Here is a 22,468-nt window from a genome sequence, read left to right as displayed (position 1 = left end):
AATTATATATTAACCCGGCAGCAAGAAAGCTCTGTTTGTGGAATATCAAGAGGAACTTACACACTAGTAAGATGATTTCAGCCGTAACATTCATTTAAGGAAGCCCTGCAAAATAACAGTAAAAGATCTGGCTCAGCTTTTGCTGCAACCCAACCAGCTGCCACATGTAAGCTCGTATTCCCAACAAAACTCTGCAAAATGTTTTGACATCTGATAAGCCTCATCATCCATAATCTGTCACTCAAACTGAACATTTTGCCATATTTCAAGTTTCAAAACAACCTGCGCTGTTTCCTGTTAACCTGAGGCGTTGTTAGAACTATCGGAAAATGTCAGGTATCTTCAAAAGTATTTGGAAGGCGACTCAATGAATCATCTTCTCTATAAATGTCCATTGAGAGCGACAGATTGTTTCTCATGATACTGCTGTCACAACTAAAGCATACCAGTAGTTCGTCATGGGACATTGATTATGGATTTATATGTGCTCTTGCAAGAACAAGGACGTTTTCTATCTGAATTCCTGCTAAGACAGTAATTTTAGAACATATAATGATCTTACCAACTCCAACTGCTGAAGATGCATTTGACCTTCAGCTGATCTTTTGACGACATTTTTGTACTGATAAAATCTAATTTCACTGGATGATAGCAACATTACTGTTACATAAATCAGGCTTACCACAAAAACTAATTACATTAGTCCACACCTATTTGAAATTCATTTGCAGTGGGAAAAAAAATAAAACAAAAAACGAAAGTATGTCAAAACCAGTTTGGACTTGATAAACGTTGCACCACCACTTCATCTCCATACCTATTTCTTAGCTGCTGTCTGTGGCTACGTTCTAATCACTGAGCAGATCATCTACAGGTCTGTATCCAACCCTCCAAAGCCGGGATCTTATTCCTGGGAACTTGGGTATGTGTGGTGGGACATTCCAGAATAGGAAGTTCCGATCTCGAGATGCTGCTGTCTGTGGGGCTGATGATTAACAGAGAACCAACCAGAAAGGGCAGAAGCCAAACAGCATCCTGAGCAGAGACAACATGGTCCTGAACTCCTGAAAATCAATCTGTGAACGTCCAACCTCACCTGCTGCCAAACCAAACGCACGCGCACGCATACGCACGCACGCACGCACGCACGCACGCACGCACGCACGCACGCACGCACGCACGCACGCACGCACGCACGCACGCACACACACACACCACTGTCCAATTTTCCCTCCCAGGGACATGGACTTTGCTCTTTATTTGGAACCTTCATTCATAAATTTGAGTTCATTGATAAAAAAAAAAGCAAGATGGAATAAAAAGAGAAAAACTGGAATAAATCAAGTTCCTTTTTATCGAGATTACGCATACGTAAATATTATATTTCATTATATCAAATTTAGCTAAACATGAGTGCAGAGATTATTCCAAAAAAGGCAGACTACAATTTGTAATAACTGCATTTTCTGCCAGATTTCTAATTACGTTTGATTTCTTAGTGATCAGTGCTACTGATTTGACAGAAACTGGAACTACAGGGTTACACAAAATATTGCATTAACTGCAAGTTTCCCTCTTTATAAGTAACAATAAACATTTTTAAACCTCTTCTCTGGTAGGCGCAACAAATCCAAAACTCAAAACAAAAAAATGCTCAGACAATGCTGATGAAGCCTGATGAAGATTTGAGGACAACTACAAATACAATTTTCACTTCCACCTTCCTTCTTCTCCGTTTTCTCACTTAAACTCACTTTCACACACTTTGATGCATGAAAAGCCACATACGTGCATACCTGCACAACAACACCTCCTGCACCTGCACATGAACATACCCACATACATGCACAATGCTCATGCACACACATTTCCACTGCAGTCTCTTTCATGTGAACTATACTTCCAAGCAGGGAGCAAAAAACTTTGCTTAACACGGGTTGCCCTTGAGGAGATAACTGTGTTTGGCTTTCTAGATTTTTGGACTTTAGGTTCAGAGATGGCCTGGGAAATAAAAGCTTGGAATCACGTGGATCAACAGATTAACTTCATCATGATGTCATTTTGCTATTACTGTACTTTTAATTAAGAAAAATGAACAAATAAAGTCAACATTGGCTTCGAATTTAATTGATTTTTAGGCAACTTTGCTGCTAAATATTTAATAGCTGTTTGGAAATATTTCATTTTAAGTTAGATCAGAAGAAGAGCTAAAATAGAGCCAAAATCAACAATTACCAGGGTCAATATATAATTGCAGGACTTTTGTAACATAGTTGACAGGTATCATAGTCGACATTTTTGCTGTTTTCAGGCCTAAAATCAACATGACCGCCTATAACCAAACACCACATGGTATTTTTACAGAGAGATTCTTCTAAATATTATATATACAATTGAGTGAAAATTGAAATTGAAAGTTATTTATAAAGATATTGTAGTGAACCTGTTGACATGCCATAAATCCACACTTGACTCACACACTACTTTATATTAAATAACTCAGAAAGCCTTGGAGTCTGGCCAGTCTTTTCTTCAGGAGGAAATGACATCATGTGGAGCAGGTCATGTGATCTGGAATTAACACACTTCCTTGAGAGGTGTTTTTGTAATGGGTAACTTAGTTGAAAGTGATTTCTCAGACACAGATACAATTTGTTATTTTCCATATAAAATTTGATATTTTGCCAAAAAAGAAATATGTGTCATGATTATCTCAACTTAATAAAAAGAACACAATCAAAATTATTTCTGAATAAGCTCATTTTATTATTGTTTAGCTAATTAGAAGGTGGTTGTTATTAAATTGGGATGGATATTTATTTGACTTTTTAGTGCTATCCAGTAATTTTTTATTAATAAATGATTGTTTTCATAATAAATAATGATGGGATTTGTAAAGGCATGATCATAATAAACATAAAAAACATTCTTTTTTTTTACTTTTAATAAAAATGTACATAAGATATATCCCATGGACTTCAAAAGACTCTCAATTATATACTGACCCAGCAACAGATCTCAGCTGGAGGAACAGTGATAGAAGCCAAAGGTCACCTGTGGCTTTGTGGTATTCACAGGACGTCGATGCCCTCATTCTTTAATGGAGTGTATTACAACAATATTCAGGGGTGAAGTCATCTTTCCCCACATTAATACTCAGAGGTACTCATTCAGTAAAAACCTCATGACATCATGATTTTGCACAGGATATGACAAATGGCTCACATTAACATAATTGTTCTCACCTGCTCGATGCCCAGACATTCCTGAGGCCGCTCCACGCTGAGTCAGTGATAATCATCATCATACCAAAAACATACTGCACTGTAAGCACCTGACAGTGGATTTCATCTTACTTTGAAAATGTGACAAATATTCCCATCACCAAATCCGACGCCTCGACGCCAAAAGGATGTCCATGCAGACAATGTGTCTCTTGGCTGCCTGTGGGGATTTGGTCTGGGTCACAGTGACCTGAGGTCCGGTGGGAGTCGGACAAGCAGCAGCAGTAAAAGAAGCAGTCGGTTTCCATGTAAAAGCAGCAGGCCTCATGTTTGAACTGCTATTAAACTATTCTCTGTGTCAGAGTGGAGCAGGAGAAATTCATTAATGCCATTCCTGTTGATGTGTGCTTGGATACTTTTGGAGAAATGCCTCATTGATTTCAAAGGCCACAGTGGTATGCTGCCATCTGCAGTTGTCTACATGAGACAGAGCTCTCCCTCTTTTACTGTCTCTCTCTCTTTTACAATGTGTGATGTTGTCCTCCTGCATTCATGCAATCACTGCTCCCCTCTTAGCTGAAACCCGACTTGCCCGTGTCACTGATTTTAACTGAGCTTCACAAGCAAAAATCTGACATTTAAAACAAACTGTACCTTTCCTTATTTAGTCAAACAAATGATTCATCCGGTCATGACCGAAGCGTTCGTGTCAAATGTATTTGAATTTTACCCAAAGTTGTTTTTTTCCCTCCTACACACAGTAAATCTTCAAGAAACCTTCCTAAAAATGTTATATTTTCCTGCTTTGATGTTAAATATCATTGTGCTGTTTGGCTTATAAGCCATACTGTGGGCATAAATAAAGGCTAGACATGAAAACTATCTTACAAATTTGGTTGCTTTTGCTCCATAGAGAACAATTTTATACTTTGAAAGTGATTGTGTGGGCCCGGTAAAATGTAAAATGTTCTCACTGTCCGCTCTAGTTTGCGAAACAGCAAGAACCGTCAAACTCATGCTATGAACTTTGACCCAAAGGGAGCAAAAGTCACTTTTCTTCTGTTTCTTTCGGTTATTAAATGCTTGATATATCTCTGCAGGTTATTCCACTTTGAGCATGCAATTACATACCACAATTTAATGCAACAACCATCAAACTGTCAGACCTTCAGGATGTTTTGCAGACCTTCTGCCGCTGTTTACAAGTGTCCTGTCACTAAAGAATGGTCAGCGGTGAATAGTGAATGGTGAGTAGGAAGCTGCTGTCCAGCCTGATTGCCCACAGGCCACATCAAGCATCTACAGTTTGGAATCTCTCTTTAATATCAATATTGTCGATACAATGATTCACGGTGAGCTCTGACTGTCTGATGAATGGATGAAATGATCTGAGCTCGAATAAGAGCCAGTTTTCTCCAACTATTTTGGAGGCAAACTCTTTCTCCCTCCCTGTCAGCTGCAGCAGACTTGAGCGTACCCACAAAGTAAAAAAAAAAAAAAAAAAAAAAAAAAAAAAAGGAAAACAGAAGAAAAAACTTGCAACGCTGACATGCTCTGGAACAATGGGCACAAACACACCCAGGAGTGGTCACGCATGCCTCATCAAGGCTCCCACAAAGGTCAAGTGGAGGCTGCATGGAGCTGGCTGACCTCATTGTTCAGACTACCACAGTTGCTCTGCCCTACATATGTATATATAAATATATAAATGTATATCGATTCAGCTCAGGACAGAAGGCCGTAACCACAAGCAGTTCAGCATTCATTCGAGGATATGCCATTTCTTACACGGTTCTTTCTTCGGAAGTCTGACTCATCGTTCCTGTTGATGATAATATTTTACTCAGAAAAAAATTGCTGAAACACAGGTTTGCCCAACTGACAATAGCTGAGTTCACATAACGCTATATGCAGAGACAGTCGGACTGGTTTCGACAAGTTCCGTAGGCGAACAAACCAGAACGTCTAATCAGCAGCAAATAAGATGGATTAAATGGGGTTAAGCGATTTGCAAAAGGTAGACGCTGCATTCAGTGTCACTTTATGGAGTCATTTTGTGTTGTCATAAAAGCTGTTTGACTGATAAATATTCCAAAAACATCTAAAGGCAGCAGAAAAAAACAGAAACAAACATAAATTCTAGTCTATAAATAGACAAGACACTCCTTCCAATAAGAAACCCTTTGATTTAATTGACTTAAGTAACTTAATAAAATGTTATTATGAATAAAAATCCTCAATACAGCTTTAATATAGAACTTAGAGAGTCTAAAAAAAAACCACAAAGACCTCTATTCCACTCTGCTTCATGTTCATAACACATTCAGAACTGAATCAGACTGTCTGTTAACTAAAGGTCACTTTGGTTAGCCGTCACTATGTCAATACAAATTAAGTTTTACAGCGTGGAACAACAATTCCAAATTAAAGGTCCAGCGTTGTTTCCATGCAACCTTGAACTGCTGGGACAGAAACTAATGATTTTCCAGTATTTGTAGTACAGCAGCTCAGTCCACACAAGCACCAGGAGTATCTGAGCTTGTGCCATATGATCCATGTAATGGGATGATGGTGAACTGGAGGGAGAGAGAGAGAGAGAGACAGAGACAGACAGAGAGAGAGAGAGAGAGAGCACTCAGATGTTTTTATGGGGCTTGCAGCATTAGCATACTAAAGCCCATTTGCAGATGGAAAACTAAATTCAGCTGTGCACAAGTATTTCCTGAATGTCTCTATGAATAAAATCGTCCACCATATTACCATCGCAGCAGACTTGTAAGCAGCGGAATTCTGGCCACATAAAGTTACCATTATAGAGCGGAGGATCTCTCTCATCCTTGTTTGATGGAGAAAAATAACATGAACTGCGGCCACAATGCCACAGCAGACGGGCTACTGTAGGCTGCGTATGTCAGTCTTCATTTTACAGTAGCGAGAGCAGAGCGAGCCCTTTGAAAACACTACCTGCGCTGTAAAAAAAAGAATGACGCAAACATTCCTCACAATTTCCTCCGAGCTTGTGCAAGAAACATATGAGAGAAGGCAAAAAAACCCAAACTATATGGCTTTTTCTTTTTCTTCTTTTCTTTCAAAGGCCACACTGCATAAGCACTTAAAAAGTCAAGTGTTGGACGGTGGCAACAAGTGGTGATCTAACATAATGACATCATCTTATTTTGACAGTTGCCCCATTTAATGTGGAAACGATTAAAGAGGAAGACAAAGAGGGATTTCACCCATTACCCATTAAAGTTAACCACCAAATTACATGGGATTTTATAGGCCATGAATAAGAAAATGCTGCTGGATGTTGCCCTCTTCCAGCCACTGTTGAACCTCCCCTGTGAGTGTGTGTGTGCGCTGCCAAGCTCAGGGGGAGAGACTTCGCCACGGGACTCACCCGACTAGCTGCTGTAGACGCAGTCAGTGGAGGTTTGAGCGGCGGACGGGTGGACGTAACGCTCATGCAGGCGCTCATTCGCTTTCAGCATGCTGTACCAAACTCAAGCCTATCACGTTTCGGCCCTCTCTAGCTCGCGTTAACAGCGGCGACTGTCGAATGCCGTAATTCCTGGAAAGTGATGGGCAAGCTTTTTACAGTTTATTATCTCACGCAGCTCCCTCTCATCCATCCATGCAGCCATCACAGCAAAAGATCTCTCAGCACTTTCACCAATGCACCGCTCGCTCTCCAGGCCATTTGGTTGCGATTTACTACCAAAGAGGTTTACAGCAAATTGTTCCTTCCTCTCCCTTTTCAGATTTTTTTCCTGTCTTTGTTTTTTTCCTCATCTCTTCTTTCCCCTCCGTATTCCCTTCCCATTCTGATCTGTATTATGGTATTTCATTGTGTTTTGTTTGTTTCACCGTGACTCCTTTCATCTCCCAGTCTGTCTGGCCTCATATCATTTTTAAAGTGGACCCAAATGCTTTCCCTGGCAGTTTCCAGCGAGCGCTTCCAGTAAGTCTGAGACATAAATCGAATATTTGAAAAAAGACAAATAAATACAAGTGTAAATATCCTCTTGGAAATGGCCTTAGCAACTTCTGTGTATAATTAGGCTGTCGACTGTGAGTGTGCGCATATGTGTTTGTTTGTGTGTGTGTGTGTGTGTGTGTGTGTGTGTGCCTGTTTGTCTGTGTGTGTAGGGGGAGGAGGAGGATGGAAGTAAGATGCAAGATGTTAGCAATTGTGTTTGTGTGTCTGCATTAGTGTGCGGGTGACTAAATGCCCTTTTTAACCAATGTGTGAAATATTCCTAGCGGGGCTGGAAATGACTTAGAGCCCCCAAGGTGATGGTAAAAGGGTCTTTTCCGAGTTGGCAGATGACACAGTGAACCTCCAACCCCCTCTTCTGACCACCCAGCACCCCCACATCTACAGCACGATAAGCACTTGACCAACGTAAACTATGGCTTGGCATTTATGTTACGGTTTAGCGTCGAACTGATTCACTGCCGTCTGGCTGCGATTCCAAATTAGCTTCCAGGAACACAAGGGAACAAGGGGCAGAAAAATAAAGAGGGAATGACACAGTTGGCAATGGGAAGATGATTCAGAGAAACCAATACATGTCTGGCATCTGTGAATGGCATAATCACGATGAGATGATGGGGCAACCCCTCTGTTTTTCCTTCTGCTGTTTGTTTGTGCATATGTACGTGTATATGTGTGTGTGTGTGTTTGATCATGCACCAGGGTGTGCTTTATGCCAGTGTCGCCAGTGAGTTGGCGTATTTTCTGTGTTTATGTGTGGGTATTGTGTCTGGACTGAGTGGTCATTGTATTCCAGACATGTGGTATATTCACTGCAGAGTGATTCACTCCTCCCAGCATCTGTTGTCTACCCCTGCAGTCTCTAAGAGGTCTGATTAACACCACACAAACTGACCCACCCGGAACTGACCGGACCTGACCGGATCTGACCACACCTCCCCAAAATAAACCAGAGACAACAGGATGGAACCAAAGCAGAGGAGCCAATGATCCCTGCTCCAAGGAACACAAATCCCATTACAGGACAAAATATTACTTACCGACCTCAGCAGCCATTTTTCTTTATAGATTCATAGCTGGGTCAATATATAATTGAGGGAATTTTGAAGTCCATGGAATATATCTTGCATACTTTTTTATTAAAAATAAAAAAAATAACAATTTTTTTTATGTTCATTATGATCATGTCTTTACAAATTCCATAATTATTTATTATGGAAACAATCACATTAAAAAAATGACTGGATATCACTAAAATGTCAGCTAAATAAACATCCCAATTTAATAACAATCACCTTCTAATTAGCTAAACAATAATAAAATGAGCTTATTCACAAATAGTTTTGATTGTGTTCTTTTTATTGAGTTGAGATAATCATGACAAATATTTCTTTTTTAGGCAATATAATAAATTTTATATGTTTCTGTTTCCCAGAAGTCACTTTCAGCTAAGTTATCCATTACAAAAACACCTCTCAAGGAAGTGTGTTAATTCCAGATCACATGACCTGCTCCACATGATGTCATTTCCTCCTGAAGAAAAGACTGGCCAGACTCCAAGGCTTTCTGAGTTATTTAATATAAAGTAGTGTGTGAGTCAAGTGTGGATTTATGGCATGTTAACAGGTTTACTACAATATCTTTATAAATAACTTCCAGTTTCAATTGTATATATAATATTTAGAAGAATCTTTCTGTAAAAATGTCATGTGGTGTTTGGTTATAGGTGGCCATGTTGATTTTAAGCCTGAGAACAGCAAAAATGTCAACTATTATACCTGTTAATGATGTTACAAAAAGTCCCACAATTATATATTGACTCTACTGATTCCTCAGGTGTCAATTTTATATGAACCTTAACTGACAGACGTTAAGGAAGAACTCAGCCTACCTGCCTTTCATTTGTTAGTATTTTTCTCTTTTATAATAATAATTTTAAAAATACTCAGCAATTGGAGATGAATCTAAAATTCAATTTCCAGACTTGCTTCAAGCAAATGACAAAGAAACTCCCCCTATTTCTCAAATGAAATTGTCATTTCACTCAAAAAAAAAGATAAAGAGGTCTTAACAACTTTAAAACAAAATGCCAGTTTAGCTGCTTCTGACAATCCAGGTTTTAGCTGTTTCGGAAAATTGCAAATTCTCCCAACACTCCAGCGGTCCCACCCACTTCACGCAGCAGTTCGACCAGGTAGGAATACTTCTTGACCCAGTTTTTTTTCCATCCTTCATGCAACAGCTTCATTATCTCTTGTGCATGTCAAAGTGTGAGACTATATACGCCTTCGAGAAGATACTCTCCGGAAGTGTAGTCTTATCATTTGTACAATTTATCACTTGTTCTTGGAGAGAGATCAGGGAGGCAGCTAGAGGGAGGTTACGACTGCAGGCCTTTCTGCCCTGCCTTAGAGTTGAAACATTCACAACAGACATAAAACCGTTTGCCTTAGACATGGTCCGATGACACATACTACAAAATAGCTAGTTTCAAGTATACGGAACCCTTTTTAGTACTCTAAATACTGCAACACTTCTACAAACCTCACCTTTGTGTGCGTCAGCTGAGGAGACAAGGAGGCTATTGTTAGAGATTTTAAAATATCCCCTGTGTTGTTTTGTGTTTTATCATATCTTAGGGAGAAGCCTCCCTGTGTTCTAATTGTTGCTGTGGTTTGCTGTTAACACAAACTCAACACTTCCTTCATCTGTTTCACATTAAAGCCCTTCCAGTGGTTGGGACACATAATCCCTTCGCTCCCCAGAGTGCTTTTATTGTGAAATATCTTTGGTGTTACAGCTATAGCTTAACAAGAATGACAGAAACAAAAGGGCAAACTGGTGTAATGAATGAAAGGGAGTCAAAATAAGAGAAGCTCATGATTCCGTTGTTGCACTGATGGAATTAATACCATGGAAATATACATTATCCTAAAATGACCATGCAAGCCACCATAGTAAATTTTCCCCTGATCTCCCCTTTGCTTTTTTTGGAACTGGTTTTCATTTGTTCAGACAAAGGCTGGCTGTTGTTGAAGATACTCTCAAACAGGAACAAATAACATTCATGGAGCCAAGTTGGGTTTTTTGTTCTACGTGTTTACGTCTTTCACAACTTTTTCACACATTAACGTAAGTGTTCAGGTTGGACAACGCAAGTAACAGCGGGGTATGCACGCCTCATTTGCTCCAGAAGCTGTTCTAATACAAAACAACTGTATTTTCCAGTTTAAAACAATGCTTTGCACCCCACAGTGTTTGCATGTCCACCAAAATAACCAAAATTTCCTTCTTTCTGCTGCCGTAGAAATAGAGGCCACAAACACTGACCCAGAGTGTGTTGTTCTGCCTATGAATCTGCTTTATCTTTTCGTTTTGGTTTTAATCAAAATGTGATCTGCAGAGTAATTGTTCATGTCAGCCTTCTTGTGGAAATTCAAATAGGATTTGCGGGATTACTTAAAATAAATGAAATTTTTTTTGTTGTTTTTAGCCACTCTAGGAAACTGACTTCTTGGAAACTAACAGAAATACAGGGCAGGACACAAGAGCAAATCATATTGTTGCTGGATTGTTCCAATTTCTAAATCTGGTAAATCCCAGCATCACTGCAAATGTTCACACTGTCAGGACACTATCACTTATGGGAGCTCACATTTCACTGTATACAGTCATCACTATGCCGATGATGACTATACCCCTCTTTGATGTTGCAGATAACCAATACATCACCATAACCGCGCACAGAGATGCTGCCTCGGTCAGCTGCTTCCATGAGATCTGGGAAAGATCAGTTACAAGCCCACGCAAATGCAAGTCCTTGAGGAGGCCATGAAAAAAGGCAGCAGCATTTATCCCACTTGTGGCTGTTTTCAGGACCGGGAACAATGCTGTCTTTATGGTGTGGTTTTATCTCTCTCCGGCCACAGCCGAGCATGGTTGCTGTCTTGTGATGGCCACTGCATAAATCAGTTTTGGTGCTTGCGCTTGGCAATGCAGTCAGGCGAGAGTTAGATAAGATGAGGAAGGAGAGGGGACAGAGGGCCCGTTGGAGGTCATGAAGACAGATAGATTGAGAAATGGATAGAGGAGGAAAGACGAGGACAGAAAAGCAAAAGAGAGGGGAGCTGTAGGAAAAGAGGAGGAGACCTGGCTACTAAACAGCCAGTAACAGTGTGTGCTTTTAACAGCAACTCATCCCTCCAACCACCTAAGCCCCTTTTGAATAACTTACCATAAATAGAGGTTTCTGATCGACTTCTTCATCAAAGGGGGGTTTTCATTCTTCCACACTGTGAATGAGTGAGAATGAGGTGTTCTTCCAGATTACAACTCCTCAACTTGGTCTTTGAGGATTAGAGGGGAGTACAATAGACTACAATGGAGTCAGCCAGGGTGGGTGCTGCACAGATAAGTACTGGCAGGAATCAGCAAAAGGGGCAGATGAAAACAACATGTTTTCCTGCCCATGTATTTCTAGCGTCTCCAAGCCGAAGCTGGATATAACTGTCTGAATATGTGAGCAGAGATATTTAACTTGGCTAAGGAGATTACTTTTTCTAAATGGCGTTAAGTGGCTCAGTCAACATTTAGACTTCTTTTTTTCCCTCCTTCTTCTCAGATAAACTGCACTGACTCAGATAATAGCTGTTGATTAACATCCAAGAGCTGAACAAAGCGCATTTATCAGATTCATTCACAGAAATGCAGATCGCAACATGTGTGCATGCTTGTCTTGAAGTGTGTATAGACACACACACACACACACACACACACACAAACGCACATGGGAGGGGGGCACCTTGATGCACCAGTAACCCTTCATTAAGGCTAGAAAACACAAGCAAACTGAGGAGACAGGCCATGCTTTGTTAAGCTGCCGAGGGAGTTAAGTAATGCTGTTGAGCGTGTGTGCTCAGTGGATCAGTCTTAACCGTCTTTGGCGTTGATGAGATTTATCATAAAGGCGTAATGTCATAACCATATCATCAACACAATGGCTCCTCACGATTAAAGGAGATTTGGTGCGCCGGGATCTTTGAAGTCTCACATGAAGCACCGAAACATTATCCTGACGTGAATGAGACACCACTGATTCATGAGCTATCGAAGAAAGGGGGGGAAAAAAACAATAGAAAGACAGAAAGGTATGAATGGGGAGGTTCATGTCGGAAGAACCCATAAGGTGTATTCCCATTCACCTTATTCAGTGTGTGCGCCTGTTCAGCGTTATGTCAGGACATTGTGAGGTACACACAGCTGTATTGGCAGCGGCGTTATCGCAACCTGCTTCACAGCACTACAAGAAAACAACAGCCTCTTTGTGAGCATGTGTGTTTACAGCGAGCCAGAAAGACAGGGAGAGTGCTTTTTGGCAGACCTTATTACCATACAGCCCCTCTCTAATCCTGCCCTTCCTCTCTCCACCTATAATATGGCTGCATATCCGTTAGCCAGGCTACAGACAGAGAGGAATCTGCAGCGGAGGAGAGGGCGATCAGAGGGCGAGTAATTGAAAACACACAAAGAGCACTGACTCAGAGAGCCCAGCTACCAAGGGAAGGTGCAGAGAGAGTGTGTGTGTGTGTGTGTTTGTTTGTGTGAATGCGTGTGCGTGTGCACAATACACCGAGCAAGAAAGCCCTGATGAACAAAGGTTTGAATTGCGAAAGAGACAAACTCACTCTGCGTGACATCTGACTAAATACTTTCATTGTTTCTCCTGCCGAAAACAAGTATCAAGTATCGCAGCCAGGAGTGCAAAGAAACAAAGTTCTGAGACCTGCCTCGTTAATTTACTCCAACGTGTGCTCTCTGCAAAACGATATGCACTGCAACAGCTCGATTCACAATTTTAAGCCCGGACATTTGCCAGTGAGCAAAAACTGCCACTGGACTGAGGTAATTCAAGCTGCTGCGAACCAATTTTTTACCAATTTTCTCGATATGAGTGGAATCTCACTTGTGGTTAGTCTTGTTTTGAGACAGATACTCTGAGAAAATTCCTTAATTTTCTAAAAAGCACTTTTACCGAAAATGAAGAAAAACTGGAAATAATTATCTCAACAGTAAAAATCCGGGCCTGCTTGAGGAAATGAGGTTGTGGGGTTGAACGCTAAGGTGAGCATTTCTAGCAGTTTCCTCGCTCCGTGCATGCATACTGTGCAGCATCTGTGTGTGTGTCGGTGTCTTGTTAACACCAATTCACCAGCGGCAAGAAGAGAAAACACTGTTTGAACACTGTTTATTCCTCTGAGAGGGTAAAACAGCGTAACCCTGCGCACTACTACTTGGAAGCATCCTGAAGCCTCTTGGAAAGATTTAGTACTCAGAGAAAATGCGTCTGATACCAGGGAGAACTTGAGGTTTCTTCCACCGAGGTCTGAAATACATGCCGGCATTCAAGCCACGAGGATGAAAAGCTATCGGACCAGGGGGCTAATTTAAATCAAAAAATCTGTGGCTATATGGTTGAATTCTATACTCCCCGTATCACATTTCAAATGCCTCCAGTGCTTGAGTGCAATTCAGCGTTTGGATTGTTTGATTGTTTGGGGCTGTCTGGGCTTTCAGTCATATGGCAGTGCTCCTCGGGACACAGGCCAAACTCATAGCATATGTTGGAAGGGTATGACAGGAGTTCAGCGAGTATGTGTTTTTGAAGTGTACACACACAGACACCCACACACTGAGAAATGGCCTTTGTTTGAACGATATGTTTTTGGCAAGCATTCACACACATTCATGAATAATGAATGCGTGTGTGTGTCTGCGCAATGACACGCACACATACACACACACTTTCGCTCTTTGTGAGTTCTACCTAGACGCACACAGAAAAACACCCAACAAATAAACACAGACACCGAGGGCAATTTGTCTTGATTTTTGTCGTCTTTGAGCAGAAAGGTCACAGATTTCTGCTTAGGTTGATCAGCATGCTGATATTGTGTCTGCGTGATTCGTGCAAACGGCGTCGTGTGTTTGTCTGTGTGGGTTTCCATCCCACCACATAGTTGCAGTCTTCTGCCAAAGACACAGCCATGTAAGGTAATTCACCCATCCTGAATGTGTATTTTTGTGTACATTAATATCTCAAACATCTGTGCACGTCTGCGATTGTGACTTGGCAGTCCCTCTAAAGTTTTGCTGTGGACCCCGCGAGGGGATCAAAAACATATTTGTGCCAACCTTATCTTAAGAGTAGCTTTTATCCGCCATGCTGACTGGTGCTCTGGTATTTTTCTGTTTCTCGTTCTTTCTTCCCCTCCCTCCTTCCTCCTCTTTTCCCTCCATCACCAGTCTCAAGGATTTCCTCCATTATTCACTTGTTTTTCTCCCCATTTCCCTGCTTTCGCTCTCGCTCTCTCTTGCCTTTTCTTTTTCTTGTAGCCTGTTTTGATTCAGAATGTGCCAGTTTGGGTGGTGAGGATGGAGCTCCCCAGACCCTGGAGGGGTATTGGAGCCCTAGGAACATTGGTCTCTGCCTCTCCATGCGTCGGCATTGTGAGCATGGGCTAATCGTTAGAGCGAGGCCTCAAAGAGAGAGGACAAAAGTTCACGGTGGGTCACTTTGGCGTCCTAACATGAAAGGAGTTCCCAGTTTCAATGAGGATTAACCAAAAATTCCATTGACTGCAACACTATGGGAGCTCGCAGCATCTTATACATATGAATTTCCCATGTGAATTCGCCACACATATGACAGTGCCTTCCCCTGCGCACATGCAATCGCCAACACACACATGCATTCACACAGGCGAACGCACAATGCATAAATCATTCAGCAGGGAGTTAAATGAGTTCAGTGTCGGCTGCACTAACGGTCAAATCCTGCCCCTTGACCCCTCGGGTGCCTTTCAGGGAGTCTGTGTGTGCACAAGTGAGTGTTTGTGTGTGTGTGTGTGTGTGCGTGTGTTTGTTTGTGAGCGCGTGTGAGGGAATTAAAGCGTCTGTGTGGCCAAAGACAGATTAAGGTCCCCATAGTAGAGCCCATTTAGAAGTTAATGTGTCAGGTAATGAACTTTACATGCATAGCTCCATGACGCCAGGAGGTGAGACTCGCCGCATCGTACCTCGAGAGTCGGTCCACTTCAGGACCGAGCAGAGTTCTGGCTTTTGTTTCACCACAGATGAAAACACAGAGGATGGCGAATGGAGAGAATGAGATGATTGAATGAAAGAATGACAGGATTACTGAACCGTAGATGTGCCCTCTGTGTAAATGTACAGACTGAAGGGGGGCAGCAGTTCATTCAGTGCCTTTGTGACCTCAAGGCTGTGCCACACAATGTACATTGAGTTCCAGTCATCTCTGTTCTTTACATCGTACGGAGGCCAGCAGCAGGGTGCTGCTTGACTAGCTTGGCACCAACCTCATATCATAGGCAGCGCTTAATAGCTACATTCCTGCCTGGCAGTAAAGCTTAATGTGCCCATACCTCCAAGTGGTCATTAATAGAGAGGCAGGATCCTTATTATCTTCCAGTGCCCCAGCATGAACTTCAAACACGTTCCTCTGACTCGATGGGTCGATCATGCAGAACCGAGTCCCATTCAGGTCCATTCCCAGATCTCCATTGTGCGAATAACACCTGACAGAGTGCTGACTAATGACACATTTTTTAATCAAAGACAAAAAGGCTGCCCAGTCATCTTTTCTTTAACTTTGGTTTGATGTTAATTATCAGGAACGGCCACATCAGAGCACATCAGTGTGATGGTTTTTTGCAGATATGAATTCTTGACCCCCACATGTGTGTTATTTCAGCTTGAAAAACATTGATATTCAGTACAAATTTGAGCAATAATGTCTTCTTTATCTGATAATGAGTGAGTCATAACTAAATTATATCCTTACATCATTTTTTACATTTGGGTACATTATGTAACACACAGGAGGAACCCCAAAGGGCCACTCAAGCCCTCCGAAGTGCTGCAGTCAAAATGAAGACTAGACAAAGGCCAGGTTTGACGAAGAATCTGGTAACAGTAATAGATTGTTTTGTTCTAAATTTCCACACGAATCAGAATGAAATCTGGAAATTCTTTGCTAAGCCTGTTGAACTAAAGGCTCCGGGGAGCCCTGTGCACATGTGTGTCACTGATTAATACTGCAGGCTTTCCCAAAAAATGTGAGGCTGAGGAAAAAAGAAAACACCAACTATCAAAAGGAAAACACAGATTTCCCATCATCTTCCTCTCTGTCACAGGCCAACGGTAAAAGTTCTGGGAAGCAAGTCTCACAAGAAAAGCTGGTTGTAATGATTCAGTGGCCGACAGCGTGTGAGATACAGAAGCCTCAGTGGCCACCGCCGGTATGCCATTCACTATCACGTGGGCTGTGCGTAAGCAGCCGCGATAATGAAGATGATAACGCGCTTTAATTCGGATGCCAGAAAGCTGTTGTTCATGCGGGGGCAGAGATAAAAGCAGGCAGCGTCACAGAAATGGAGGGAAATGTGTTGCCTCTGATATAGCGACGGACAGGAGTGATACTGTGCCCCCTTTGTGCGTTCGGGGCTGTGTCGGGTGCAGAGATAGGGAACGGGGCCTCTGAATCTGTGGCACAAGGGAAGGCAGGCACAGAGTGTGAAAAGAAGGGGGCGGACCTGAGCACCGGCATGTGTTACCCATCAGCGGGGAGAGAATGGTGATAATCAGGGCTGGGCTTTGATTATATTTGATGACATTCTTACAGTGTATGCTGCAAAATAATGTGTCATCTAATACATGCCGTGCGTTACCAGGTAGCCACGGTTACATTACAGCGCCATTCATGCCTACATACAAATAGAAGTGGCATCCGATTGACTTGCTCAGTGGCCCACTCATTCAGCTATGCAAAACCCCTGAAATATTTATTTGCTCCTCTCTATTCTCTGCTATACTTTTTGCCCATGCGCTGCCCCCCTTTTTTTTTGTTGCCTTTGTATTGCTTTAATATTTTGTCAATCTGTCAACTTTTGCTGAAAATAGGAACAGTTGAGTGTTTAACAGCGATACAGAGGCACTGAACTGCTCCAAAAATTACTAAAATTGTCAGAGAATATCGGACAGCATTCAAAACAGTTGAAATGTATTCATTTTGCTTTTCTTAAATGATACACCAAGTCTTGACTGAATAGTAAAATGTTAAGTTGTGACAAATGTGATCGACCTCAAGTAGTAGCAAGTCATGAGAAAAGATTTTATTGCGTCAACGCGGAGATAAAAGAGTAAGAGAGAGCATGATAAAAGAATACAAACTGAAGGAAGGAATGGCAGAGAGACACGTGCACATACAGTACACACGCACGCACGCACGCACGCACGCACGCACGCACGCACGCACGCACGCACGCACGCACGCACACACACACACACACACACACACACACACACACACACACACACACACACACACACAATCCCCAAAAGGACAAACAGCTTTTGTTTCTGTCATGCGAGGCTCAGAGAGGCAGAGAGAGGCTTTATTGGAAAAAGGGCTGTGGTGTTTTCCTCTCCAAAATCACTAGGGCTCATTAGAGAAGACATTTCAGAGCTGGAAAAGAGCACATGACACATCACACTTCAGACAGCTGACCTATTTACGGGGTGACTTGTAGCATATCTATAAAACGCATTACAGCGCCGTCACCAGGGACCGGTCCATACGATCGGGGGGAAAATATGAACTAATCATCTTCTGAGGTTACGTACAGGGAAGGGAGGAGGGGATGATTTAGCTGTCAAAGAGAGAATAACAGGAGCTCACACACATCAAACACACTTCAAATACAAGTGACGCACACATTCACACCCACTCAGAAAAACACACTTGTTATTTGTGCAACGTGAATCCTCTGTTGACTGAAAGTTTGATGCGTCCTTACACTTTATGCGCGTACAAGCGTGCAGGAGTCTGCTTTCAGTCTCCATAAGCTTCCATTCTGTGTTGATGGCTTCCATGTGTTTTATGTCAGTGGTGAAATGTACCTTTTTTCATGCAAGAGGAAGGGCAACCCAACATAGTGGCATCCCCCAAAATGTCTCCTTCTGCGAAAAAAGCCACCATAGAAAAAGAAACCATAAACCATTCACTAAGATGAGGTCATACATTTTTTGGCATGGGTTACCCCAGTGGTAAACACAGTATTGCTGTGAATCATACAACTGTCTAAATTTCTGCAATCATCAGAGCTGTTTTTTAGCACGGGGCCACGTAGGTGGGCGCCACCAGCTGGAGGGGCGCCACAAAGGAGGTTTTTTTTTGCTTCTGTTCCACTTTTGAAATGACCAGTGTGGCCCCTAGGCTTCTCAAAAACAAACACTGCTCATGCTGCACTAATTACCTGATACCTGAGGTAGCTACAGACAGACAGACAGTGGAAGGACACACTGATGAGGGTCGACTTTCACAGTCAATAAATGGCTGGCTTCCGCTTTTGTGCTGCTGCTGTTCATTTGTTCACACTGCTGGGCAAAAATCGTACAAATAAACAGTTTAAAAACATTATAAAATGACCCACGCTGGCCTACAAATCTTGACCAGGCTACTGATTATACTGTATTTGTGCAGGTTTGTCCTCAACTCTGAGTCATGTAACGGTGACTGATTCAGAAGAAGAAAAATACAGATCGAAATCTAATTTATCAGCTTCAGTTGAGGTGCTCTTGAGAAATAACTTTAGCCGAGATTTGCTCCAATGGAGCAGTAAAACCATGAATTTAAACTGGACATCGTCCATGTGTGAATATGTATTACAGCGTAAATGTACAACCGGGAGTTGCCAGTGCCCAGAATGCGTGACCGGACAAATAGAGGTTTTCTTCTTCGTCATTTTATTATGCAAGCCAGGATATTTGTGTACCTTCAACAAGCGTTCCCACAGCACAGAAGCTAGTACTATATGTTCTTATCTTTGCTTGTATCAGCAGTGAAACTCCATCCCTTCCTCCTGTCTCGTTCCCACCTATCCAGTTCAGTCCAGTTGTGTTTTGAAAGGGTGGTTATATTCGCTGTTATTGTATGATTTCACAGAACCTCTCCTCCCAGCCTTTGAAGCAGGGAAGAGCTGACCGAAGCTGAGCGATCCCTGCTGTAAGCCCCTGTCTGGGCAAGACCTGAGTCAGTCCCACCACCAGGACTCTTCTCTCCCTCTCATACCCATCCACATTCTTCCTGCGCCTTCATGTAACTGGAACAAATTTATGTCAGCTCAACAGATTTTCAGGCCACTTTCTGAGGCGCGCACAAGGCTGCTAGCCTGTTGAAGTTGACCCGAGGGTATTTGTCTGGGTTGAGGCCTTTGAAAATAAACAAGAGGACAGAGCAGCTTAGTCATGTGAAGCGGTGAGACTTTAGGGGGAGAGGAAAACAACAATTACCAGAGGCGTTATGGACATTAAGTGCTCAATGAGAGCCGTTCAGAGGTAAGATTCTCTGAGCAAATAAGCAAAGTGGGGATACTATCTGTTTGCTGAGGACACTGATTAAAGGGAGTAATAGAAAAACACAAATAAACTTTATCTGACTCGGCGCTGACCTCCTTTGTCAAAGTGCTACCGCTGGGTTGGAGGTGCTGGGTTTCCGTCAGCTCAGTTCTGTCTCTCTTTGTGCATAATTAAGGCCTCACGCTTTCAAGTAATGCTACAACAAGAACCTCTTTCCCAGTCAACAGCAACCAAAGGTAAACAAAAACAGCGGCACATATGTTTAGTGTGCAGTGCAGCTGCAGGAGGATGGTTTATCAGGTCAACAATGTGCAACAGGATTGCCAAACACGGTGTTTACTCTCCCATCCGCCCACTCGTCTTGGCTGTTTAATTCCTCCGCTCTTTCGAGGATTTGGCAGCAGCATCGACGGGCCTTCCAGTCTAACCTTGAATGCTCGAATGACCTTAAAATTACTGGCTTTGTATGTGTATTCAGCATCCGAGCTCACAAGAAAACCTTCCATATTTCAGGATAAACGTAAGTCGTTCTTTATGACTCACTTTGAGTTCACATGAAAGTGACATGAGAAAAATAAAGAGCCTTTGGAAGAATAGGAAAAAATCAGTCCGAGGGAATGTTTTTGTTGGTCCAAATTAACACCATAGTTAATGATTTCACAAAGGTCCATTTGCTGTAAAATACAATCAAGCTGTTATTCGCCCCTTGGTGTCTCCGTGACCTTGTAAACAAACAAGAGCTACAAAAGCTGCGGAAACCTTTAATATTTGACCTCCACCATTAGATACTTTAACATCCATGTAATGATGAAAGCCTATGAAGTATATATGTTTTTAGCTTGCTCTATGATAACCCCTCATTATACATTTTCTGTGATCAACAGACACACCAAAGGCAAATTGCCAAAAACTGCCCTCACTCTGCCTCCTATTTGGTGTATAGAGGGCATGCAAACAATTGTTTCCAGGAACTGGGGGGATATCAGTGCAGGCCAATTGGCCCTGCACATACACGCACAGTTAGCACAGCAAGGAAGAGCCTCGGCCTTGTCGCTGCTATAATGCTGTGGCTCACTGGGTCACCATGAATTCCTAATGACCCAAACAAATACATCCTCTATCCCTGTGTGCTTCAACTGCCTGCCTTTTCTGCCACTGATTCTATTCTCCCAGTTCGTGCCATTGCATGTGCCAGATGATAGGGGATGTTTATGAGCAATTACCAACAATTACGGTTGTCCAGTTTGCTCCATTTGCATGAGGATGTTTTTTTAATTGTGTTTGTGCTAGCACCCAAGCATGACAAGGCTTTTGTCAAAAGATGACCGGCTGTGGCATTCAGACATGGTGCCCAGAGGAAATTAAGAAGGACATGTGACCTTGACTATATCAAGGTCAATGTGTGTGTGTGTGTGTGTGGGGGGGGGTTTGAAATATGAAAAATCTGCATTTTCATTAGATTTTTTGGGCATTTGAAGTTTAAGCCTCATAATTCTCAAATAAAACATCAATTTAAACCTGTCAGAACAAGGAACCTGTCTCAATATTAACCACTGATCATGCAGCACCAGTCTCGTACATAATGTAGATGTAATTTTACAGCTTGTCTTGGACAGTTACTATGGGATACTGTATATGATAACAAAAACTAAACCAAATTGGGAAATTACTACAAATTCTTCATTAGACATAAAGTCCATCTTCACTTAAGTACTCTGTATTACACAAAAATTATGTCATCAAGGGTTTCATGTGAAAACTATGATTTTTATAAAAGATATTTAATTTAGTTGGCCTCACTGGAGGAAGAATCACATGTAAATATCACAAGTCTTATTTCCATGGCAGTTATTGATGTAAAGATTGCAAGGATTAAGGATCTCAGAGGGCTGTTTGTTACATTTTTTGTGCAAGTTGTCTGGACGAAACCTAAATTCCTAAATCATAAATAATGGATATCATGGTGGCTAACTACCTTGATTTGTTAACCCAGGTTTTCTTTATGAGGATCAATGTGTGCTACTGGAAGTTATGGTGTTTAACGCTTCATTTAACAAACAATATGAAACAAAAACACATATCGACCACTTCCATGAAAGAGAAACAGACTGTTATAATGGAAAACTGTGAAGAATATAAAAATAATTATGGTAAGAAGTGATGTTACTGCAAATGATACAAGAGAGACATGCTAGTAGAAAGTGTTATTCATGTAAATGAATATATTTATTCTGCAACTCAGTGCCTCAATGCAGCAGCAAATTTTGAATTTGACAGCTGCATATAAAAACTCATAACTCCTTACTTCAGTGTGCTGCTGGTGTGAAGTGGCGCTGTATAAATGAATCTGATTCAAACCAAATTAAATAAGCTTTAAACTCCATACATTTAAACATAATACTCAAGGTCTGACACTGTCAATTTATTACGGACTCTTGGAAATGACTACTTTTTGGCCAAATCAGTGTAGCATTAATGCTATTGATTGGTTATTCTCTGGGATAAATGCCAATAAACAAATAATTTTTCAAATCTAAGTTTTGTTAACTGCAATACCAGCAGTGTCAAATGGACTTTGCAGCAAATCAGGACCAAACATAAAAACATATTTATGCATTTTCTGCATCGCTAACTAAGTGCATGTAGGTTTCCATCTACTATAACTGCATTCAATACCATTACTAATGTACAGCTCAGCAAATTTAAAGACATATCACCTCAGCTGAAAAGCCGATATTGCCAGGAAAAGAACTGGTGAAAGGGTGATGCTTCTTACAGCTGATTTAAATCCAAAACATGAACATAACCTGCT

The sequence above is a fragment of the Amphiprion ocellaris genome, chromosome 3 (assembly GCF_022539595.1).
Source record: "Amphiprion ocellaris isolate individual 3 ecotype Okinawa chromosome 3, ASM2253959v1, whole genome shotgun sequence".
NCBI classification, from domain to species: Eukaryota; Metazoa; Chordata; class Actinopteri; family Pomacentridae; genus Amphiprion; species Amphiprion ocellaris.
This window is presented reverse-complemented; position numbering follows the sequence as displayed.